Raw genomic sequence first — 27,433 nt, forward strand, 5'->3', positions numbered from 1 at the left:
TTGCTCAATCTGCCGTTTGAGTGACGGATGACAGTGTGTCATGGCCTGGGTGTACAGTGGCAGCCTCCTCCCTTCTGCGATGGCATGTGCCACGCCGGTTTCAATTAAGCTTGAGCTTCCGAACAAAGGTGAGCTGTCCTCAGAGTCATCAGCATGCAGGCCGAGCCAGTGCAATTCACCTGTGATTCTCATTAATGCAGAAAAAGGGCTCCGCCAACCCCCTGCCAACTCCCTCCAACCTCCCGCCTTGCCGGGTACTGGCCGTCACATCCGGCTCTGAACCCCCACCACCGGCCCCCCACTGTCCCCCAACAGCCCTTTCTGTTATCTGCTGACACCATATGACCATACAAGTCTACAGGATAGCCTGTCTCAGGCAGTGGCTAATTGGGGAAAACAACCAGAACAAGCTATTAGGAGACAGCGTTATTATCTCCGCCTCAACCCCTAATATCCCATCTGTGCTGCCTGTGTCATTCATTACTTCCCTGTGTCCCACACAGTGTTACCCTACTACACCCAAGGTGGACAGCTGCCTCCAAGGAGCATAAAGACATCCTCACACTGCTTCACACACATGCACACTAATGTAGGACTACGTAGGCATTCATATGTGCATATACTATATTCCACCCAGAGGTACAGTTTGAACAATATGGTGAATTTAACATAATTAAAAACTACTGCTTGTGCTTCTCCACACCACCTCCAAATATAAAATGTATGAAGCAATAATGGTTGATCTCTCAGGAACACACAATATGCACTCACCACAGGCACAGAGAGAGATTTGCACACCATCGCTCTGTTTAACAAACTGAAGCAGATGTATTCAGTGATATTACAGTGGTTTCTCCACAGTCTCCACACATGTTAGTGTGTTCCCTGGCGGTGAGAGGGCTTGCACATTTCCTTTCTGGAACGCAGCTGCCTTTCTGTTTCCAAGCCTCTTGAGCAGATCCCTGCTCCTGGCTACCTGTCCTGCCTGCCTGCCTGGCTGGCCCTCTTTAACAACCCTTCCCTGAGAATCAATTCAACTCAGTCCAGATTGAAGGTTGTTTGGCCCTAAATCACTAGCTTGGAGAGGTATCTATTGAAAGCTGCAACCATCAAACGTGTTTATTTAACCCTCATCAGCCATTGGACAGTGCCAAGAAAATGTGCATATTACAATATGAGGGCTGATCTTATTTTTTTACCTCAATTGCTCCACAGTAATTTTGAATATCTACAGTGCATTCGGAAAGTATTCAAACCCCTTGACTTTTTCCACATTTTTTTAACGTTACATCCTTATTCTAAAATGGATTAAATTAATTTTATTCCTCATCAATCTACACACAATACCCCATAATGACAAAGCAAAAAACAGAAATACCTTATTTACATAAGTATTCAGACCCTTTGCTATGAGACTTGAAATTGAGCTCAGGTGCATTTGATTTCAATTGATCATCCTTGATATGTTTCTACAACTTGATTGGAGTCCACCTGTGGTAAATTCAATTGATTGGACATGATTTGGAAGGGCACACACATGTCTATATAAGGTCCCACAGTTGACAGTGCATCTCAGAGCAAAAACCAAGCCATGAGTTTGAAGGAATTGTCCGTAGTGCTCCGAGACAGGATTGTGTCGAGGCACAGATCTGGGGAAGTCTACCAAAACATTTCTGCAGCATTGAAGGTCCTCAAGAACATAGTGGCCTCCATCATTCTTAAATGGAAGAAGTATGGAACCACCAAGACTCTTCCTAGAGCTGGCCGCCTGACCAAACTGAGCAATCGGGGGAGAAGGGAGAGAAGGGCCTTGGTCAGGGAGGTGACCAAGAACCCGATGGTCACTCTGACAGAGCTCCAGAGTTCCTCTGTGGAGATGGGAGAAACTTCCTGAAGGACAACCATCTCTGCAGCACTCCACCAATCAGGCCTTTATGGTAGTGTGGCTAGACGGTGCCAAACCTCAGTAAAAGGCACATGACAGCCCGCTTGGAGTTTGCCAAAAGGCACCTAAAGGACAGACCATGAGAAACAAGATTCTCTGGTCTGATGAAACCAAGATTGAACTCTTTGGCCTGAATGCCAAGCGTCAAGTCTGGAAGAAACATGGCACCATCCCTATGGTGAAGCATGGTGGTGGCAGCATCATGCTGTGGGGATGTTTTTCAGCGGCAGGGACTGGGAGACTAGTCAGGGTCGAGGGAAAGATGAACAGAGCAAAGTACAGAGAGATCCTTGATGAAAACCTGCTCCAGAGCACTCAGGACCTCAGACTGGGGTGAAGGTTCACCTTCCAACAGGACAACAACCCTAAGCACACAGCCAAGACAATGCAGGAGTGGCTTCGGGACAAGTCTCTGAATGTCCTTGAGTGGCCCAGCCAGAGCCCGGACTTGAACCCGATCACACATCTCTGGAGAGACCTGAAAATAGCTGTGCAGCGACGCTCTCCATCCAACCTGAAAGAGCTTGAGCGGATCTGCAGAGAAGAATGGGAGAAACTCCACAAATACAGGTGTGCCAAGCTTGTAGCGTCATACCCAAGAAGATTTGAGGCTGTAATCGCTGCCAAAGGTGCTTCAACAAAGTACTGACTAAAGGGTCTGAATACTTACAGAGGGGAAAAAAAGTATTTAGTCAGCCACCAATTGTGCAAGTTCTCCCACTTAAAAAGATGAGAGCGGCCTGTAATTTTCATCATAGGTACACGTCAACTATGACAGACAAATTGAGAAAAAAATATCCAGAAAATCACATTGTAGGGTTTTTAATGAATTTATTTGCAAATTATGGTGGAAAAAAATATTTGGTCACCTACAAACAAGCAAGATTTCTGGCTCTCACAGACCTGTAACTTCTTCTTTAAGAGGCTCCTCTGTCCTCCACTCGTTACCTGTATTAATGGCACCTGTTTGAACTTGTTATCAGTATAAAAGACACCTGTCCACAACCTCAAACAGTCACACTCCAAACTCCACTATGGCCAAGACCAAAGAGCTGTCAAAGGACACCAGAAACAAAATTGTAGACCTGCACCAGGCTGGGAAGACTGAATCTGCAATAGGTAAGCAGCTTGGTTTGAAGAAATCAACTGTGGGAGCAATTATTAGGAAATGGAAGACATACAAGACGACTGATAATCTCCCTCGATCTGGGGCTCCACGCAAGATCTCACCCCGTGGGGTCAAAATGATCACAAGAACGGTGAGCAAAAATCCCAGAACCACACGGGGGGACCTAGTGAATGACCTGCAGAGATCTGGGACCAAAGTAACAAAGCCTACCATCAGTAACACACTACGCCGCCAGGGACTCAAATCCTGCAGTGCCAGACGTGTCCCCCTGCTTAAGCCAGTACATGTCCAGGCCCATCTGAAGTTTGCTAGAGTGCATTTGGATGATCCAGAAGAGGATTGGGGAGAATGTCATATGGTCAGATGAAACCAAAATAGAACTTTTTTGGTAAAAACTCAACTCGTCGTGTTTGGAGGACAAAGAATGCTGAGTTGCATCCAAAGAACACCATACCTACTGTGAAGCATGGGGGTGGAAACATCATGCTTTGGGGCTGTTTTTCTGCAAAGGGACCAGGACGACTGATCCGTGTAAAGGAAAGAATGAATGGGGCCATGTATGTTGAAAGTCTGTGTTGCCCAGCGACAGCCCCAAAACATCACTGCTCTAGAGGAGATCTGCATGGAGGAATGGGCCAAAATACCAGCAACAGTGTGTGAAAACCTTGTGAAGACTTACAGAAAACGTTTGACCTGTGTCATTGCCAACAAAGGGTATATAACAAAGTATTGAGAAACTTTTGTTATTGACCAAATACTTATTTTCCACCATAATTTGCAAATAAATTCATAAAAATTCCTACAATGTGATTTTCTGGAATTTGTTTTCTCATTTTGTCTGTCATAGTTGACGTGTACCTATGATGAAAATTACAGGCCTCTCTCATCTTTTTAAGTGGGAGAACATTGTCACGATCGTCTAAATAAGCGGACCAAGGCGCAGCGTTGCGAGTGAACATGATGACTTTTAATTAGAAAAGCACGTCAATACAAAACAAAAGACGAAAGTGAAGTCCAATAGTAACAAAGACTAAACTTGGAACAAAAACCCACAACCCACATGAGAACACAGACAGAATAAATATGGCTCCCAATCAGAGATAACGAGCCGACAGCTGACACTCGTTACCTCCGATTGGGAGTCACACGACACCACAATTAACACACCCAAAACACAACCAACCGAATACACCCTTACAACCAACCCCACAACAAATACCCAACAAAACAAACACACCCTGGTTCATTCACAACGTCCCGGAACCAGAGCGTGACAGTACCCCCCCCTAAAGGTGCGAACCCCGGACGCACCAACATAAAGACTAGGGAGGGTCTGGGTGGGCGTCTGTCCACGGTGGCGGCTCTGGCCCCGGTCGTGATCCCCACCCCACCACAGTCACAAACTGCTTAATAGGCAGCACCGGACTAAGGGACAGCACCTGACTAAGGGGCAGCACCGGACTAAGTGGCAGCACCGGCCTAAGGGGCAGCACCGGGCTAAGGGGGCAGCACCTGACTAAGGGGCAGCACCGGACTAAGGGGGCAGCACCGGGCTAAGGGACAGTACCTGACTAAGGGGCAGCACCGGACTGAGGGGCAGATCCTGGCTGGCTGGCTCAGGCGGATCCTGGCTGGACGGCTCTGGCGGATCCTGGCTGGCGGAAGGCTCTGGCTGATCCTGTCTGGCAGAAGGCTCTGGCTGATCCTGTCTGGCGGAAGGCTCTGGCTGATCCTGTCTGGCGGAAGGCTCTGGCTGATCCTGTCTGGCGGAAGGCTCTGGCTGATCCTGTCTGGCGGGAAGGCTCTGGCTGATCCTGTCTGGCGGAAGGCTCTGGCTGCTCCTGTCTGGCGGAAGGCTCTGGCTGATCCTGTCTGGCGGAAGGCTCTGGCTGCTCCTGTCTGGCGGAGAGCTCTAGCGGCTCCGGTCTGGCGGACGGCTCTGAAGGCTCATGGCAGACGGGCGGCTTTGCAGGCTCAGTACAGACGGGCAGTTCCTGCGGCGCTTGGCAGACGGACAGTTCAGACGGCGTTGGGCAGACGGGCAGTTCAGGCGCCGTTGGGCAGACGGGCAGTTCAGACGGCGTTGGGCAGACGGGCAGTTCAGGCGCCGTTGGGCAGACGGGCAGTTCAGACGGCGTTGGGCAGACGGACAGTTCAGGCCCCGTTGGGCAGACGGCAGACTCTGGCCGTCTGAGGCGCATCGTAGGCCTGGTGCGTGGTGCCGGAACAGGAGGTACCGGGCTGAGGACACGCATCTCAGGGCTAGTGCGGGGAGAAGCAACAGGGCATGCTGGACCCTGGGGACGCACCGTAGGCCTGATGCGTGGTGCCGGAACTGGAGGTACCGGCCTGAGGACACGCATCTCAGGGCTAGTGCGGAAAACAGCAACAGGGCATGCTTGGCCCTGGGGACGCACCGTAGGCCTGATGCGTGGTGCCGGAACTGGAGGTACCGGGCTGAGGACACGCATCTCAGGGCTAGTGCGGGGAAGCAGCAACAGGGCATGCTTGGCCCTGGGGACGCACCGTAGGCCTGATGCGTGGTGCCGGAACTGGAGGTACCAGGCTGGCGAGCGCACCGTATCCCTGGTGCGTGGAGTAGGAACAGGCCGGGCTGGGCTGGCGACGCGCACCGTATCCCTGGTGCGAGTGGCCGGAACAGGCCGGGCCGGGCTGGCGGCGCACCGTATCCCTGGTGCGTGGAGTAGGAACAGGCCGGGCTGAGCTGGCGACGCGCACCGTATCCCTGGTGCGAGTGGCCGGAACAGGCCGGGCCGGGCTGGCGAAGCGCACCGTATCCCTGGTGCGAGTGGCCGGAACAGGCCGGGCTGGGCTGGCGACGCGCACCGTAGGCTTCGTATGAGGCTCAGGAACAGGCCGGGCTGGGCTGGCGACGCGCACCGTACACTTAGTGCGAGGGGCCGGAACAGGCCGTACCGCACTGGGGACACACACTACTGGCTGTACCTCGGGATTAGGAACGGGCCGGACCGGACTGGATACACACCTCAGTCTCTCACGCCGTGCCTCTACATCACCTTTCCCTACTTTGGCCAGTGACCCCCTTAACCTGGTAGCCTCCTGAATCCGTCCCTTCTCTGCCTCCGTCAGCCCCCTTAACCTGGTAGCCTTCTGAATCTGCCTTGTGGCAGCCTCCTGCTGCTCAGTCGCCCAAGCCATGTGCCCCCCCCAAAAACTTTTTGGGGTTGCCTCTCGTCCTTCCAACGATGATGGCCCTGCTGACGCCGTTGCTCCTCTCTCGCCAGGGCCTTGATCTTCCCCCAAGGTCCCTTGCCCCCGAGCATGTCCTCCCAGGACCACGATTTGCCCACCTGGGCCATCGCCAGCCTCTCGAGCTCCTTACCAGGCGCTTCCTCCCATGTCCAGCTGTCTTGCTCCTGGACACGCTGCTTGGTCCTTCTATGGTGGGTTTTTCTGTCACGATCGTCTAAATAAGCGGACCAAGGCGCAGCGTTGCGAGTGAACATGATGACTTTTAATTAGAAAAGCACGTCAATACAAAACAAAAGACGAAAGTGAAGTCCAATAGTAACAAAGACTAAACTTGGAACAAAAACCCACAACCCACATGAGAACACAGACAGAATAAATATGGCTCCCAATCAGAGATAACGAGCCGACAGCTGACACTCGTTACCTCCGATTGGGAGTCACACGACACCACAATTAACACACCCAAAACACAACCAACCGAATACACCCTTACAACCAACCCCACAACAAATACCCAACAAAACAAACACACCCTGGTTCATTCACAACGTCCCGGAACCAGAGCGTGACAAACATGCACAATTGGTGGCTGACTAAATACGTTTTTTCCCCCACTGTATGTATATATCAATTAGCAAAAATTTATAAAAAACCGTTTTTGCTTTGTCATTATGGGCATTGTGTGTAGATTGATGAGGGGAAGAAAAAAAACATTTAATCAATTTTAGAATAAGGCTGTAACGTATCAAAATGTGGAAAAAGTCAAGGAGTTTGAATACTTTCCGAATGCACTGTATATGATGTGCTGGCAAAACAATCGTATACATTCTCACCTATTTAAGTATTTCAATAAGCAGTTCTGTACACGGTATCCTCACTAAGATTACATGTCCTTTAAAAAAAATAAAAAATATGAACAGTACTCTCGTCACGTGGGATATTGCTCTCTATTTCTCCCCACACAAACGGAATTGTTTGCTACAAACATTACTTGATAACCTAACTATGCTATTGCTAGTCCCATCAAACATAGTACCTTATATCACGTAAAAGAACAAACGGCAGAGGTTGGTAATCATATTATGTAACAAGAAATGTTCCCTCTTTTTTTTCTCTTTGTTTGAAACACCAACATGTATTCACCACCTCTGTTAACTGGCTCCAATGAGTGCACGCCGCTCAAGTTATATATTGCTGTCGACCAAGTTTATTATTTTAGTTAATTAAGTTAAGCAATTTTCTCAAGTATCTTTTGCCATTTGTATATTTTTGTAAATACAACCCTGGATCCAGTCTTCTCCATCACCTACACTGGAAGTAAATACCAACATTCACAACTGTTGCTGCTCCACACCAAATAAATAGGCTGCCGGGTTAACACTGGGTTAACTGCTTTTGGACATACAAGGAGCATTATTCTATCATTCCATCAAACGTACCCATTATTCTATCTAATTTACCCTGAGATATTCTGATAATAATGTGATCTATATTTGCACTATAGGCCTATACATAGTTTGTACCATAAATAGTTCTGCTTGAACAAAGATAATGTAAAATACTTCTGAAGGCATAAAGAAGTTATTTAAATTGGGTAGAGAAAAAACATTAAATATGCCTTTTCTGTTTTCAGAGACAGGAAACATCCACAATCAAGCCATCAATCACCTACTGTCTCAAACTCCTATGTTAACTCCCCATAGCCCAATGCCTGCCAATCCACATGGGTTTGTTCAATCAGAGGCTTGACAGATGAGAGAAAGAGAAACACCACACAAAAAAACAACTCTCATCTGCCAGCCACTCTGAGCTGCAGATTCAACTGTGGAACTGTCACTTGTTCATCCCACTCTCTGAGATCACTCACGCTATACAACCCACAGGGTGGCAACTGAGCACCCACAACACACTTAGAAGATACTTTTAAAATGCATCTACACTTCTACAAGGCTTCTACAATGCAAAGGTAGGCCTACCACATTTATGTTTATTTTACTATTTAAAAATGTGTGTTCTCAGTTCAGTGTTTTTGTATTGCTTGCATTTTGTGTGTTTCTGTGCTCTTGCACCTGCTTCTATGGATATATGGGCCATGTAATGGTGGGCCATACATTCTGTACGATCCTCTCTAATCCAGAGAAATCCCCTCTACTCCTCTGTTGATCAGAAGGAAGGCTGTTATTAATGGGGTCTGCGGAGTCAGCATGGAGCATTGAAAGTTACCTTCGTCACATAATTAGAAATAAAACTTGGGAGTCTGCAAGATACAAGTGAGTGCTCTTCCCTAACTCGCTGTGGTTAATATCACTGCTCATGTTGATTCATTAATCAATCCATTGATCTATTCACTTGGAGGCCACCCTCAAGGCACCGTGCAAAAAGAGGCTTACATTAAAATCTCATCAAGTCCAACTCAAATCAGCAGCGCTAGTCGTGTGATAATAATGGCAAGACACTCAGTAAATACCCCATTCTAATTATTTACATATGGTCAATGAATCACCAATCTCCTAGTCTAAATAGTGGCCTGAGTTTTCCAGCCTTGCTGAGCAGAAATTCCAACGCAGTGCATGGGAGTGTGTGAGTCCTTCAGTTGGGTCCTCTGGCATTGTAGCACTGCCACACCAGACTGTCCAATCGATGCCTACAGGATACAGGCTTCTCCGATTTCAAACAGTGGTCAGCGTGTGGTCAGGTTCAATTGGGTAATCAATTGCCAATTTTACCCAGGCTCATAAGAAGCTGCAGAGAGCAGATAATCAACAATCTGTGATGAGATGGTGGGGAGAGACGAGGCGAGGCGAGGGAGGTTGCCTGTGACAGACTGCTTCCCCACTGCTGATGCTAATATATAAGAGGTACTCCAGAGGCCATGCATGACATCCCTTACCTCATCACCAGCCCAAATGTATGCAAATGTATGCATGTCACTGATTTATTGGGACCAAAGGCAGCAGTTGCCAGAAACAGGTAGAGTTTCTGTCACTTTTTTAACATTCAAAGTTAGACTGTAAAATAAGGCCCCCCTGCTTGAATTCCGCTTTCAGACTGACATATGGTTGTGTGTTGGTACGTCAGTCAGCGCATATGCTATATCATAGCTCAGGTACATGGCATTTCATCTCTCCTGACATAATTATGGTGCAACACATTCCCTATAGGTAACATTAATATGTACTATGCGTCCAGGGTGCCCAGGGTGTACATGAGACTTGATGTTGATGTGAAGTGCATCCCAGATCTCCATAGACCACAGAGGCACACCAGTGCTTGCTCAGTTACTGTAAGGCATCTTGTTAACAACAGTTACATTGTCACACAGCTGATGAGCTGCACAGACAGAGGAGGTCAACCTGTCTTGTTGGTATAATGGTCAGTACAACATAGCATGTTGATACATGTTGACATCAGCACAGAGCAAGGGGCACCAATCAAATGAGTTTGTTTCCAGGTTAACAGCCAGATAACACTGTGGTTGCTACTGACTGCAACCTCTTACATGGTATAATTCCCTGCAGTGTTTCACCATTTAACCATTGACCCTGCTCCTCAGGTACATGTATGGGCCAATAATGTGCAGGCTCAGACTATCTTCTGTGTAATGGCTCATGACACCAATAAATCTATTATATTGTGATATGACAGCAAGTACTTCTGATTTATGATAGGCCTAGTGTACACTGGGTCATATTATAAGCGACTAGGTTTTTTAACAGCTCCATAAAAATAGCATACTGTATATGGCATAATCCACAGCCGAGTACAATTCTACTGTCTGATGATCTTATACATCTAGATGGATATTTATTTATTAATTATTATTATTTATTTATTTTTTAGATGGAATTTTATTTAGTCTAAAGTTGACACATGATTTATTGTTGATTTAAGTGAAAAGGCCCTGCTGTTGATTATTTTTGAAAACTTGTGGAAATGTTTCAGTGATTTCAAAGAGCTAGGACATCCAAGAATGTCTGATTGGCTAAACATTTTGTTTGAACTGTATCTCCTCAATGTCATCATACAGCAGAAAGAAAAGCAGGTGTCGATCAGCAGTCAGTCTGTGTCTCATGTGAGAACATCAAAAATAACTGTTCTCAAGTTCAGATAGATATATTTCCTCTTAAAGTGCTCTGGAGATTTCTAAATCATATGGCTTACGTAAAGTCTGTATAATCAGATCTATTTCTACAGGACTTATATAATACTGAATGATAAGAGTTTAACTCGGCACTGAATGACATGGATGTGAAGGTCATTGGCTGGTCCATTGGCAAATCATAGAGGTAATAACCGAGGCAAACTCCAAAACCGTTCAGGGCTAACTACAGTATTAAAACACATAAAAATGGTGTCAGAGAGCTGTTTTTCACTGTGTGTCTCGATTCAACCCAAGTACCTCAGCACTGCATCAGTATTCCCATCCACAAGGGATTTAGTTGCTATCAGTCAGTCGCTTCTTTGGAGGTATTTCTGAATGTGACCAGGATCCCTTGTGTGGGGGTCCACACCCTGCTTATAGACGTAGGCTATTACTGAGACATTACTATTACTGAGACATTACTATTACTGAGACATTACTATTACTGAGACATTACTATTACTGAGACATTACTATTACTGAGACATTACTATTACTGAGACATTACTATTACTGAGACATTACTATTACTGAGTTAATTATCTATAAAGGTACAATTTAATCAGTCTAATAGGAACTTTGAATTTGAAATATAATTGTGTCTTATCTTGAAAATTAAATAAGGCTTTTCTATAATTTCCATTGAAGATCATTCTGTATGTTTGATGAGTATTTACATTTGAGGTTGACAGAGGTGGCAAGGTGTAATAATGTGCACGACTGAGACTAGCTTGTCTTTAATTAGAGACAATGAAAGAAATGTACATATCTCACTCTTGATATAAAAGAGAGTTTGAAGTGTGTGTACTGTGGATCTGCACCTTGCATAATGGCTTCCTCATCACTTCCTATTCCAGAAGAGAGATTATTCCTCTGACCCAAAATGTACTGTATATCAAATCCCACAGTGACCCAAAAAGGTATAACAGTTTTATTTCTCCTTTCAAAATATGACTCACCAACGAGAACAGCCTCCACTGCTCCCAAAGAGGAGGTTCAAATTAGTTAACCAGGAAGTCACAGTGCAATGTCGATATTTTGAGAGGAAAACGGCATGATACACAAAATACAGTATATGACTGCTGCTTTCAAGATACTTCAATGCTAACAGTAAGGCAAATATACTCTCTTTCAGAGGTCTGTCACTTTAGGTATTTTGTCTTTTGCCTAATTTCTGTAACCAATAACCTCCGTAGCAATATACTTGACAGCGGAAATAAGTAATTTACCTTCAATTATCCCTTCCCATTTTCTGCAGGCTGTGCTCCAGTCACAATTGATGATCCCCCTCCTGCCACGGCAAACAGCCAACGCAGCACACATTACAGCAGGCTCCCACTCTGTCCAATGAACTTCTGAGGCAATGTTCATTTTTAATGGAGAATCGATCTGTGTAAATCAGAGGCAGATAGGGCCCTTTCTGGGATAATCTGATAAGAAAGCTTGGCGTTCCCAGTCCTATTTACAGCTGCGGCCTGCTGGAATTAGGTGGGCTGCTCTTTGGTTCCAAGGCTGTAGGGTAGAGAAGGAGTGATAAGGTGGGGTGTTGTTGGGAAAGAGAGGTGGAAGGGGTAATCGACAAATCTATTCCTACACTTGGCTTGGCTGGCTACCAGGGACGGAAGGATTTTAGATGGAATGGCCACTCAGAACAAAGGGCAACTTCATACCATGTGCATTTAATTTGTTAAGCAGACCAGTCAAATAAATCAACAGACATTGTTGCTTAGATGCTATGAAATGCTATCTGGAGTAATAAAAGTAATATATTTTCAGGTCAGACCAAAAGTACACTATCCACACTTCATTGTCTTATGCATGTGTATGTATTTTGTGTAATAGCCACATACATGAGTGGGAGTGCAAATGCTCCTTTGCTCTTAATTAAATGCAGGTTATAACTTGTTATTAGCACCCTGTATGTCTTCCAGTCTGATGTCGCAGTGACTAGATGGCAAATTAACCTTTTTACATCATGTTTATTGACTAATCACAAGCTCTCCTTGACATCTTTCCAATATCCTCAGTTAAAAGAAGTGTTCCATATCATTCCCCATATGAAGCTGAATTAGACCTTCCACACAGAGATGGGCTTCTCATGCCGGCTTTAACTACATTTCTCTTGATGAATGTCTCTGTGGCCTTCTAGATTCACTGACAGCTCATGTTTGCTGTCAGAGACAGGAAATACAACCTAATACAATGCATTTCACCATACCAAAAGCTGTCATTTCAATTGGACCTTTAGAAAACAACTAGCGTCTAGTGAGATGGACAAAACAACAACAAGAAAATAAAATGTTTTTGTCCAATTATGTATAGTTTTGGGGTGGATTTTCTGTAAAGGTCAACTTACTCAGATAAACAAAGCTAGCTCTGAAACCTTGTAGCCTGTCAACAAATGCACCATAAAGTATCAATGTAGGGAAGGAGAGAGAGGGGGGATGGACCACAAATAAGGTCAATGAGGATTGGACACCTTGAGGTGTCTGTCAGTGTAGGCTCAGATAATAGACTTAATGAAGACATAACATGCTAACCCCTTAGCCCAGTACATGGAGAATCATATAGCCAGCATTAGAATGAGGTGCTATCAACAACATTTGTGGTCAGCAAAACATATCCTAACAATGACTCCACACTCTTAAGAGGAATATCCTTCTCCTATTACTGTTTTATGGAAATATGAGTCATATACAATGTGTATATTACTATACTATTAGTAACCCACCATGCACACACACACACACACACACACACACACACACACACACACACACACACACACACACACACACACACACACACACACACACACACACACACACACACAAACACACACAAACACACACACTTTAAATAGGCCATTTATTGATGCAGTATTCATGATATGCCTCTGAGTAAGGGCATCTGCCTTGTGTACAATACAGGGCAAAGGATTAAAGAGAACTGGCATATATCAACGTTTCTATTGATGGCTGTCTTCCTTTTAATATTCATCCCGATACCAAATTGAATGCTTTCTCATTCCCATGAATAATTTACGTTCACACTCTAACAAAGAATGCATACATTCTCATTTCATATTTGTTTTCTTTCTCTGCTGAAGGCTAAAAACGACCTCCATTATTGCTGAGAGATTAACTGTCAACCCCAAATCAGCTGGGAAAACAGTATTTGATTCTACCATCCATCCGCCTTATTACGATAATATACAAATAAATATGCGATTGCTGTGCCGCTGGTACTTTAGCAAACTCATTCATTCCCAAATGCCACTTGACCACCCTGTGGATTCGCAGTGCAGCAATGAGGCTGGGGCAAGAGCCTGCCTGCCCACACACACTTGTTCACTCAAACTGCAGAGCGCTGTACCCTTATCCAACCAAACCTGTTCCGCAATACTAAAAGCCTGTCACTGTCACATATGGATCCATGAACACCTACGAGATGTTTGTGTGTGTGATTGTGTGTGTGATTGTGTGTGTGTGTGTGTGTATGTGTGATTGTGTGTGTGTGTGTGTGTGTGTGTGTGTGTTCATCTGATTGCAATGTGTGTCACAGCCATTCGGGTGGTGTGGCTGACACATGACACATTACTGTCAGGCTGAAGATGGACAGGTCACCGATTGGTCTGTCTGTGCTAGGTGACACATGCATGTGCTTGGACTTATCATGGGATGGGTCGGGGATGTATTCACTGCAGTGCAGCTCAGACTAGTGGAGTGCAGGGCTGGTTCAGAGTCGCCAACAGATAGAGGAGGGGATAACATCCTCACCTCAGCACTCATTACTGTAGAAATTACAGGTTATACATTTACATTTACATCATTTAGCAGACGCTCTTATCCAGAGCGACTTACAAATGTACAACATAAAATAAACAGGTTCACAGTCTCTCAATCACTATGTCACAGACCTTGCTGTTCATCAGATTTTACAAATAGGATAGTCATTATTAGTATTTCTATGACTACAATTTTGTCACACAATGAGGAAAACAATCTATTGTGTGTGTTGCCTGACCTAGCTGGCATATTATACTTTATGTCTGTAGGTCTATCAGACGTTTAACTGTGGAACATGTCCTTGCCATGGAGACATGCTGTTCTCCTGTCAAACAAAGTCCTGTCGATGTATAGTAATTTACTGTATGTCAGAAAGAAAAGTTGTGCATTTTTTGCAGATAAACTTGAAGTACCGTACACCGGTCAATAATGAGAGATGGCAGGGAATGTCTTTGTCGGTTGTTTACATTTGGTGCAAAACTCGGAATACTTACTTACCTACAATGTCATTTGTTTCTGCAATATAATAGTGACACTGACAGTGACAGTGAAGTGTTTTTCCATCAGGAACATCCTGTAACAGAGCCATGACCTTCAGACTATGTTATTTCACTGGAAGAGGAAATAAATGCTACAGGTCGGTGGGAAAGCAATATAGCCAAGAATCGTGAGTACTAATATGGCAGTTACGACAGAACAGTCACCTACACCAGCATCACCCACATGAAAAAATACTAGTATACTATGGTATAAATACTAAAGTATTCACTGTAATGTTTTTGCAGACTGTAGTATTTATAGTTTACTATAGTATAAATACTGTAGTAAAAAAACGGTAGTATACTGTAGTATTCACTGTAGTGTTTTTGCAAACTGTATTATACTGTAGTATTTACTGTAGTGTTTTTGAGGACTGTAGTATTTACTGTAGTGTTTTTGCAGACATTACTGTGCTACAGAGGGTAGTGCGTACGGCCCAGTACATCACTGGGGCCAAGCTTCCTGCCATCCAGGACCTATATACTAGGCGGAGTCAGAGGAAGGCCCCAAAAATGGTCAAAGACTCCAGTCACTCAAGTCATAGACTGTTCTCTCTGCTACCGCATGGCAAGCGGTACCGGAGCGCCAAGTCTAGGTCCAAAAGGCTCCTTAACAGCTTCTACCCCCAAGCCATAAGACTGCTGAACAATGAATGAAATGGCCACCCAGACTATATACATTGACACCCCCCCTTTGTTTTTACACTGCTGCTAGTCGCTGTTTATTATCTATGCATAGTCACTTTACCCCTACCTACATGTACAAATTACCTCGACCAACCTGTACCCCCGCACATTGACTCGGTACCGGCTGTATATAGCCTTATTTTATGTGTTACTTTTTATCTTATTTCTTACTTTAGTTTATTTAGTAAATATTTTCTTAACTCTATTTCTTTAACTGCATTGTTGGTTAAGGGCTTGTAAGTAAGCATTTCATGGTAAGGTCTACAACTGTTGTATTGGTGCATGTGACAAATAACATTAGATTAGATTTGATTTACTATAGTGTTTTTGTTTTATTATCTTTGACATAGAAGTGGGGGCTTTCTCCTTGACCTGTAGGTAGGTAGGACTGGGGTCTGAAAGGATAAGTTCAGAGCTTCTGCTCTTTTTTATAACCTGTAGGGAACACAATATACTGTATGGTCTATGCTTGGCAGGTAGGTTTCTCACTTATGGGTGTCACAAATTGAGCTATGGGGAGGAGAATGGGCAGGTTATATGCAAATGAAAGAATGTAGTATTACTATAGTTTTTTTTTTTATGTAGTGTTTTTGCTGACATTACTACAGTGTTTTTTGGCAAACAATACTGTAGTATTTACTATAGTATTCTACAGTGTACTACAACATTCTATAGTAAGTACTACAGATGATCGAGGGATACTACAGTGTGTAGTCGTATTCTACAGTACAGTACAGCTTAATTATTTAGTAAGTACTGTAGTATTCTATAGTATTTTCTCACGAGGGCAGCATCAAGAGTATGTTGAGGTGGGATTATTGCTCTTAGTATTACTACTGTGTAGTATGACATGGTGGTAATGATGAAATATGGATGCTAATACAATCCCATCAACACCTGCACCCTCGTAGGCTCATGTTTGTTTATTGAAATCAATTCACCAATCCTGCTATAATCACATGCTTTATCCTGACCCTCTGGTTAAAGGAGACAATAGCTACTAATTCTCACAGAAACAGCAGCCCACGAGACAAACGTTTCTGTCATTATGTAGCTGTGTGCTCATAGAGCATGAATGATAGAAGATGCTCTAGAAGATGTTGAATATTGAATTGTGTTTCTCTGCCTCAGACTGTCCTGGCTGTAGGTCTACACTGAATTAGGGTACTTGGTCGCTAATGGAGGATACAACAAAGGCCTTCCCATTATGAGCCCTTCCTGCCATGCTCAATAGGACCCTGCAAGCCATTCAGTGATGATCAAACATTTATAAAGTGCAGCTTTGCTGTTATGAGGTCCTAATCGCAGAGCACCACTGTTTCAGTATGTCTCTTATCTTCTGCCCTTTCCTCTGGTGCCTCCACCATCATCACCCCCCCGCCCCCACCCAACATTGTCTTTATGCTTTATTCATGTCCACTTTATCCTGTATGTATAGTGCATAGGAAGGGAAGAGGAGATCATGACCTTGCTGTTATTGGAGTTATAGATACATTTTTAAAAACATAGAGACCTATTGGTTGGGGATGGAGCAAAAGGCACTAAGGTGTGATTTCAGTCTCTTATCTCTGGGCTTAAAGTCCATTATGCCAGGTTTTGTGTCTGTTTGTACACTCACCGCTGAAAAGGATGATTGCACTCCAGGGCTTGCCAATAGGGAGTGGAGGAATGTGATCAAAGCACCATTTATTCACATACATATTTCATCGAGGTGCACTAGTGGAAGCAATGCAAGTGCATCAAATTATAAGCAAGCTACAGTACAAGAAAAATGATTGGTTGTTGGCTAGAAGTGTGCCTAATTGCATACAAACAACAAATCTTTAGATTGTCTGCATTTTGTGCAAATCTTCGTGCATTTTAATAATAATTTATTATGCTGCCTATCTATTCAACCACAAAGGTTCTATGAGCAGGCGTGTGTGTTTGTTTAATGTTAAATGTGTGCTTTCGCTACATGTAAAGAGCCCTAGAAAATAAACGTGTCACTCCACCATGTTCTTTTTTCCTGCAGTAATTGCAGGGCAAAGGAAAAGCCCCTCTCAGACATATCATTGAGAGTGATGGGCTATGTAGGTCTCTGCAAAGGAGGTGCTGCTGTACACCCGCACACCATGTCTGTTTGCTTTGTCCCAGGAAGCTACAATCAGCAGGAGGTATCCCGCTGTCTTTACAGACGCTTCCTCTTCCTCAGCAGTAATGGCAGCCTTCGAACCCTCTCACCTCCTCCCCTTTTTCTCTCCATATGCAGCATTTTGTTGTGTTACAGCCTGAATGAAAAATGGATAAAATAAAATAAAAATGTCACTGGCCTACACACAATACCCTATCATGTCAAAGTGGAATTACGTTTTTAGAAAAATGTCAGCTGAAATGTCTTGAGTATTCAACCCCTTTGTTACGGCAAGTTCAGGACTAAACATTTGCTTAATAAGTCACATAATAAGTTGCATGGACTTACTCTGTGTGCAATAATAGTGTTTAACATGATTTTTGAATGACTACCTCATCTCTGTACCCACACATACAATTCTATGTAAGGTCCCAGTGAATTTCAAACACAGATTCAACCACAAAGACCAGTGAGGTTTTCCAATGCCTCACAAAGATGGGCACCCATTGGTAGATGGGGAAAAAATATATAAAGCAGACATTGAATATCCCTTTGAGCATGGTGAAGTTATTAATTACACTTTGGATGGTGTATCAATACAGCCAGTCACTACAAAGATACAGGCGTTCTAAAACTAAAACTGCAAAAAAAAAAGTAACTTTATGTATGGTATACATTTACATTTTAGTCATTTAGCAGATGCTCTTATCTCCATACTGGGCCCCCGTGGGAATCAAACCCACAACCCTGGCGTTGCAAGCACCATGCTCTACCAACTGAGCTACACGGGACTATCCATAACATACAAAGCATTATGTTTGGAGCAAATCCAACAAAACACATCACTTATTACCACTCTTCATATTTTCAAGCATGGTGGTGGCTTCATCAAGTTATGGGTATGCTTGTCATCGGCAAGGACTAGGGTGTTTTTTTTGGGGGGGATAAAAAGAAATGGAACAGAGCTACATAAGCACAGGCAAAATCCTAGAGGAAACCTGGTTCAGTCTGCTTTCCAACACTCCGACACTGGGAGACACATTCAGCTTTTACCAGGACAATAACCTAAAACACAAGGCCAAATATACACTGGAGTTGCTTACCAAGAAAACATTGAATGTTCCTGAGTGACCTAATTACAGTTTTGACTTAAATTGGCTTGAAAATCTATGGCGAGACTTGAAAATGGCTGTCTAGCAATGATCAACAACCAACCCAGAATGTTTTACAGAATAATGTGCAAATATTGTACAATCCAGGTGTGCAAAGCTCTTAGAGACTTACCCAGAAATATTCACCGCTGTAATCACTGCCAAAGGTGATTCGAACATGTATAAACTCAGGGGTGTGAATACTTATATAAATTAGATCTATTTAATACATTTTGAATTTAAGCTGTAACACAACAAAATGTGGAAGAAGTCGAGTATGAATACCTTCTGAAAGCACTGTATAATCTACTGTACAAAGCACAGACTAAGCAATGACTGTTTGTCAGGATTATGGTTAACCCTCTAGTCTAGAGCATGGCATGGAGAAAGAAAAAAGAGGGAGTGAGAGGGAGGGATTGAGAGCGAGGGCCGAGGGAGATACGCTGTACATATATAGACAGATGAGAGTGATATGAGAGTGATAGAGAAGATAGGTAGAGGGTAGAAAATACAGAGAGAATGGCAGATCCAACATTAACATATCACAGAGGGAATTTTGTACACATGACCATAAATAACCTGGTCTGAATTATTTAATTTCCCATGGTTTTGCTGTTTTTATACTTTCTGTTGGCTGTGAAGCAAGACTATCATATGCTTTAATAGTATAATTTCCCTTTTGCTCACATAAAAGTGTGAAAATGCTGAACTGAGGGATACATTTACACAGAAATGTCATCTCTAATGGCTTAAAGTGAACATCGGGAGGTGTAATGTACCAGAGAAAACAGCTGAGGAGAAATACTGCATGTTAAAGAATGCATTTTATGTGACACTATATACAAATGAGCTATTTTCTATGCTGAATCTGAAACAGCATTTTTGTAATTTGCAGTGGTGGAAAAAGTATCCAATAGTCATATTTGAGTAAAAGTAAAGATACCTTAATAGAAAATGTCTCAAGTAAAAGTGAAAGTCACCCAGTAAAATACTACTTGAGTAAAAGTCTAAAAATATCTGGTTTTAAATGTACTTAATACAGTGGTGGAAAAAGTACTAAATTGTCATACTTGAGTAAAAGTAAAAGTAAATGCTATATATCAAATTCCTTATATTAAGCAAACCAGAGGGCACAATTTACGGACAGCCAGTGGCACACTCCAACACTCAGACATTATTTACAAATGCAGTGTTTGTGTTTAGTAAATCCGCCAGATTAGAGGCAGTAGGGATGACAACGCATTATATTGATAGGCACGTGAATTGGACCATATTGCTGTCCTGCCTGAACATTCGAAATGTAACTTTTGGGTATCAGGGAAAATGTATGGGAGTAAAAAGTACATATTTTCTTTAGGAATGTAGTGGAGTAAAAGTATAAGTTTGTCAAAAATAGAAATAGTAAAGTACAGATACCCCAAAAAACTACTAAAGTCGTATTTTAAAGTATTTTTTACATAAGTACTTTACATCACTGGTCATTTGAATAATGGAGGCCAAAGGATAAAGAGAGAGATATAAAATGAGATAAAGGCAGGGATAGAGCGAGAGAGAGAGAGAGAGAGAGCGAGAGAGAGAGAGAGAGAGAGAGAGAGAGAGAGAGAGAGAGAGAGGGAGAGGGAGAGATGGGAGACAGACACCTCAGGGGAGGAGAGCTGTAGTGTGAAATTAAAGATTAGAGTTCGACATTGCCCCAAACAATAAGCATTTTCAATATTTAAAGGCCCTATGGGAGAAATGCTGAACAACAAATTAATTAGCCCCAAACTCTCCCTAACACAGCGGCCGCAGGAGAAATACAATGTCCAAGAGCAGGTGCTTGTTAGTCTATGTGTCAAAGAATTAGAACAAGAATCATCTCTCACTGGGTATGTCGAACAGCATGTACAGCAAGTTCTGTTTTTATAATTGTCCTTTTAGTCTCCAACATTTGTATCAACAAGTACAAAATAATTGCAACATGCACATCATTAACTGATTAAAGGATAGTTTAAATCTAATATAAATCTTTTAAAATTAAAGGCATCAAGTCTTTTGGACCTCGGTGCTTGTAAAATCAATGTGTTGATGGGATGCTGTTGGATTCCAGTGCATTCAGTCCTCAGGCTTGTTGTGGTTTATTGTGGAGTGCTGGTGTAGGCCATTTAGCAGAGGCAAGGAGAGGACAGGCTATCATTCCCAGAGACCTCTGGGGGAAGGACCCTTTGGGGGGAAGCAGCAACCTGGATCAATCAAGCAGCAACCCTCAACCTGGATCAATCAGAACAGCACCATGGTCTTCAATAGTTGTACAGAACAGCAAGACTAGCAACAGGAAGAAGCAGATTTATTACTGTTTCTAGCGTTTTCTGGAATTTACCAAACCATTCTAGCGTTTTCTGGAATTTACCAAACCATTATTGTGTAACGGTCATATTGCAGTTAAGTGTACATAACCTGCCCTAGTCAATCAATTTCAATTTTATTTTATATAGCCCTTCTTACATCAGCTAATATCTCGAAGTGCTGTACAGAAACCCAGCCTAAAACCCCAAACAGCTAGTAATGCAGGTGTAGAAGCACGGTGACTAGGAAAAACTCCCTAGAAAGGCGAAAACCTAGGAAGAAACCTAGAGAGGAACCAGGCTATGAGGGGTGGCCAGTCCTCTTCTGGCTGTGCCGGGTGAAGATTATAACAGAACCATGCCAAGATGTTCAAAAATGTTCATAAGTGACAAGCATGGTCAAATAATAATCAGGAATAAATCTCAGTTGGCTTTTCATAGCCGATCATTAAGAGTTGAAAACAGCAGGTCTGGGACAGGTAGGGGTTCCATAACCGCAGGCAGAACAGTTGAAACTGGAATAGCAGCAAGGCCAGGCGGACTGGGGACAGCAAGGAGTCACCACGGCCGGTAGTCCCGACGTATGGTCCTAGGTGCTCAGGTCTCTCAGTTGGCTTTTCATAGCCGATCATTAAGAGTTGAAAACAGCAGGTCTGGGACAGGTAGGGGGTTTCGTAACCGCAGGCAGAACAGTTGAAACTGGAATAGCAGCAAGGCCAGGCGGACTGGGGACAGCAAGGTGTCATCATGCCCGGTAGTCCTGACGTATGGTCCTAGGGCTCAGGTTCTCAGAGAGAAAGAGAGAACGAGAGAATTAGAGAGAGCATACTTAAATTCACACAGGACACTGGATAAGACAGGAGAAGTACTCAGGTATAACCAACTAACCCCAGCCCCCGACACATAAACTACTGCAGCATAAATACTGGAGGCTGAGACAGGAGCGGTCCGGAGACACTGTGGCCCCATCCGAAGAAACCCCGGACAGGGCCAAACAGGAAGGATATAACCCCACCCACTCTGCCAAAGCACAGCCCCGCACCACTAGAGGGATATCCTCAACCACCAACTTACAATCCTGAGACAAGGCCGAGTATAGCCCACAGAGGTCTCCACCACAGCACAAACCAAGGGGGGGCGCCAACCAGACAGGAAGATCACGTCAGTAACTCAACCCACTCAAGTGACGCACCCCTCCCAGGGACGGCATGAAAGAGCACCAGCAAGCCAGTGACTCAGCCCCTGCAACAGGGTTAGAGGCAGAGAACCCCAGTGGAGAGGGAACCGGCCCGGCAGAGACAGCAAGGGCTGTTCGTTGCTCCAGAGCCTTTCCGTTCACCTTCACACTCCTGGGCCAGACTACACTCAATCATATGACCTACTGAAGAGATAAGTCTTCAGTAAAGACTTAAAGGTTGAGACCGAGTCTGCGTCTCTCACATGGGTAGGCAGACTGTTCCATAAAAATGGAGATCTATAGGAGAAAGCCCTGCCTCCCGCTGTTTGCTTAGAAATTCTAGGGACAATTAGGAGGCCTGCGTCTTGTGACCGTAGCGTACGTATTGGTATGTACGGCAGGACCAACTCGGAAAGATAGGTAGGAGCAAGCCCATGTAACGCTTTATAGGTTAACAGTAAAACCTTGAAATCAGCCCTTGCCTTAACAGGAAGCCAGTGTAGGGAAGCTAGCACTGGAGTAATATGATCAAATTTCTTGGTTCTAGTCAGGATTCTAGCAGCCGTATTTAGCACTAACTGAAGTTTATTTAGTGCTTTATCCGGGTAGCCGGAAAATAGAGCATTGCAGTAGTCTAACCTAGAAGTAACAAATGCATGGATTAATTTTTCTGCATCATTTTTGGACAGAAAATTTCTGATTTTTGCAATGTTACGTAGATGGAAAAAAGCTGTCCTTGAAACAGTCTTGATATGTTCGTCAAAAGAGAGATCAGGGTCAAGAGTAACGCCGAGTAACAGAGACTACTTGTTAACACAGTAAATTGCGGCATTGAGGCTACAGTGTACAGTTACACTAGTTGCTTGCTTCTGTGTGACACTGGTGGTCATTCACAGACAAGATTTGTCATTTAACTTTTATGTGTGGCATAAACACAACCAGTCACAATGTTTTAATCTGATTAGGCTGCTTCAAAAGTCTCCTGTAGGCTACCTGCGCACCTTCGTCCAAAATATAATTCCAGCATCCAAACTCTGCAGAGGCCATTTGATGAATAGAAATGGAAAGAGACATCTGTTACAGAACAACAAAAAGTGTAATGACATTCGGAGATTGTCAAGCCAAGCCTGGGTATGCCTACAAGGTATGGAGGGATGTAGGCCTATTTTCTGTTTGTCAAGATTGACATAGTCTATTTAATTGTGGTGTTGAAAACGCAAACCATGATGTTGAAGCGCCCAAAGTCGGTATGCTTTGCTTATTGGTTGTGTGGTGCATTGGCACATAAATCTGTTGGTGGAAAATTCATTGCGTATATTTTCTATAATTATAAATATAGCATAAACATTTTGAAAATCCAAATTCTACCTGGCTGATCATTGTCTGCAGCTGGCTCTGATCGTAGTGTAATGAAACAGGAAGTGAGAGTTAGCTCGTCCGTGGTGGTCGGCGAGCCCTCAACTTTCTGGCCCGTAGACATGTGTGGCTTCGACTGTGCAAGTGTCAAAGTCGATATCCACGTTTATAAACACAGGGTCACTACAGTTATTGTTTTTTGTGGTCGTAAACATTATTTTGAGGTAATTCTATGAGTATGAGGGGGGAGGGTGTGCAATTTAGGGAAGGTTAATGTGAAAAGAATTGTATCATTGGGGTGGTGGGTGCATTTTGCTTTCATGACACCTCGAGATGAACCCTATTTTAAATATTGATGTCACAAATGTATCATTTGTACAGTTCTTTATTAAAAATGTCATTATTTGTTACATTTGACTGTGTAAAACCTAGCAGTACTACTTATTTATCTGAGAGTGAGTCAGATATATAGCATTTTGCAAAAGAAAACATGATTATTTGATAGATTTTAAACAAATACATGTCTGTCATTAAACAAGCCCATGCCATGATTATATAGTGAAAAAACACACCAATCTCTTTAAACAATAAAAGCTAATTTACCAACATTTCTGAAAATGGATATATAGCGTTTTGGAATGAAACTCTTCAAATGGTCTTAAACTGCAGGATATGTGATCCCTCTCAATTCTTAATGGAGATTGTGTGCGGAAAAGCATTCTTTATTTATCTCGGGATCTTGAACTTACGTTAGGACACAATGGCAATGGGCTTGGCACCTAAGGTATTAGCATTTAAATGTAGTGTTTAAAGTATTTGTAGTGGCACCTGGCCCCTCTATATACTTAGTCAATCAATCTTAGTTTATTATCATGCCCTTTGCAATGACTTGCTTCAGAGAAAAAGTAAATTGTGAAAATGTGGAGAAAACAAAAAGGAAAGTACCACAAGGTATAAAGATGAACTCACTGCTACTCCTACTACCAATATTATGCCTCCGAGTTCCTGATCGCACTGAAGTCAATTCATGAACAACTCAATATATTGTGTTCTTACGTAGTCAGTCTTTACTGCAACACCTTTGTTGTTTCATTCAAAGCATTTGTTATCTCTTACCATCTGCAGCGCTATTGACCTTGATTCGGTTTCTCCACTCTTATGCAATTGATTTAATAGGGGTTCAACAGTTTTTGACTGTTAACGCAAAACATGCGGGCAACTGCAATTTATAGTGCATATTCATTCAGAAACAGAATGCATAGAATGGAGGCTAGCAGTGTCATTCTAAAGGACACCATTGATCATGAGGATGACGTGACGTTGAAGTGCCATTGATATGACAGCAGACAGAGCTGCTCCATGTCCCATCAGGCGACTCACACCATGGAGATATATACAAGCCAGATAAACATTGATTTGTATGTGACAGTAACATACTCTTGCTCTCTATCCCCAGGCCCCTGTCAATATAAGATGTTTAGGCTATTTTCTAGCACACCTAATCTGCAGTCTGTAAGCAAAATGATGTCAATGAAAAGTACATGTTGTCACGATCGTCGACAGATGAAGCGGACCAAGGCGCAGCGTGATATGCGTACATTCTTTTATTTCAGTACACAACACGAACCAAAACAACAAAACAAACGATATGTGAAGTCCTGGGTTGAACACAAACCTTCCGGAACAAGATCCCACAATAAACAGTGCCAAACAGGCTGCCTAAGTATGGTCCCCAATCAGAGACAACAAGCTACAGCTGCCTCTGATTGGGAACCACCCTGGCCAACATATAAAATAAACGATCTAGAACACAACATAGAAACTATAACAAAGAAAATCCACACCCTGGCTCAACATTAAAGAGTCCCCAGCGCCAGGGCGTGACACATGTTGTAGGGAAAATGTAAAGCAACCCCCTGCAGAGGTCATATCGACAAACTGCATAGAAAAGTGCTGTGGGTGTGAATTTCTATTTTTCTTTCTAGCAATTGGGGTTATTGTTTTTAAATTACTAAATGTTCAACGCCATATATTTTTTAATCTGTATTTCCTTCCGTGTTTATGTTATCACTTTGGTTGTACTCAAGGCATTAGAAGGAACAATCATTGAGGAACAATGGCAATGATCTCACAGAGCAGGATGCAGTATTTGCTTCGGTAGGAGACACTGTGGATTCATCCTATGCTCCTGGCAGGGTTGTTTGTCCATATTTGAAAGCTCTGAGCGGTGCTGTGTTACTCTGAATCTCATCAGGCAGGCTCACGCTGTGACCTGGGACTCCCGCACCTCAGAGTGTGGAAACAAGGAGGACAATATAGAGAGGTCCTGTAGCAGGTCAGCCTGTGAATTGTCATCAAAAGGTAGGAAAGAAATGGTTTGAAGATCTAGACTCACACCAGAAAAGGCCACCTCCATGCGGTTCCCTGTGCAAAACATTGCTCTTTCTCTTGCTTTGAGGTACAGTATGAGCTGAGAGATAGCGCAAGACAACACAGGGATTTGTATTCCCAGGAATAGAGCCCCCTCTCCCAGAAAGTAATTAATTCGCTGCAATTTGGAAAGTTTTGAATTAGATGAACAGACTGTTCATTAAAATGTTATTTTTGTTTTGCGGATGCCTTCAAATGCAGTACATTACTGAAATAATTAACAACGAGGCCCCATGGATTCTCAGGGTAAAATGTGCGTCCATGACAGCATAGCATTGAATGAATTGATAAATTCCCCATATACAATCTGCAGGGACGCTCCCCCAGTTTTTCACTCTCTCTGAAACACTGTGAGTGACGTCCATTTACTAGAGCAAGCAGATCATCTTTGCACCTATTCATCTGAGAGAAAGATGACAGATTCTGAAGATGAAATCTAAGGTGATGAAACAATAATCTGCAGTATGGGCCCTGTGTAGCTCAGTTGGTAGAGCGTGGTGCTTGCAACGCCAGGGTTGTGGGTTTGATTCCCACGGGGGGCCAGCATCTGCTAAATTACTAAAATGTAAATAATCTAAAACCATGTCCTAAAAGCTTGTTACAGGGGTTGGTGGGTTTCGACTACTCGAATCCTAAGAATGGGACTATTTCTCTCCATGTAAATGTTTTTTTCCTTTAGATTCACAGTCTTGTGTCTGGTCTTCATGAGCATGGTTAAGTGAGAGAGATTCTGAAAGCCAGACTGAGTCAGGTTTGAGATGCTTGGAGCCACGAGAAGTGTTAATGCCTCACTGACACATTGTTCTATTCCACAGGTTATTTATCAACCTGTGTCCCCAGACAAAGAAGCTGCTGTGAGTCTGTATATTATTGCCCACAGCTTCACACGTCATCTAACATAATGTGAGAAATAAGATAATCTTGGTAGGTTATGAATTGAGTGTAACATCACATACAAACATATAAGGTAAACAGAATACAACACTGTCTTATACCAACGGCTAAATGGAACACTGATATTTTCACATTCCTATGTTATGCCATCGGCTAAATTAAATATGATTGCTTTCATTCCCAGTTGGCAACTGTATGAGTCTCTGGACACCAATACTCTCGATACAGTCTATTTCTGTATTTTCTCTCTTTCTTATGCAAGATTCTTCCCCATATTTTCTCCAACTCAAGTAATTTACTAATATTCATCTTCATTAAAGGTTTTCACATTTCAATATTTGCAGGTAAGAATATCTTTCAGGCATTGTGGTGGTCAATTTAAAAACCACAGCACACTAAAATTGCCAACAATTGGGTCCATTTCTTGGACCAACACATATAATTAAGGCAAAGGTTAACTAACGTGGCTCACCCTTTGTGCATTGTCATCTTGACTGCGTCCTAATTCTCGATTGAGTTTAGCCT

Source organism: Coregonus clupeaformis, chromosome 15 (genome assembly GCF_020615455.1).
Source record: "Coregonus clupeaformis isolate EN_2021a chromosome 15, ASM2061545v1, whole genome shotgun sequence".
Lineage (NCBI taxonomy): Eukaryota > Metazoa > Chordata > Actinopteri > Salmoniformes > Salmonidae > Coregonus > Coregonus clupeaformis.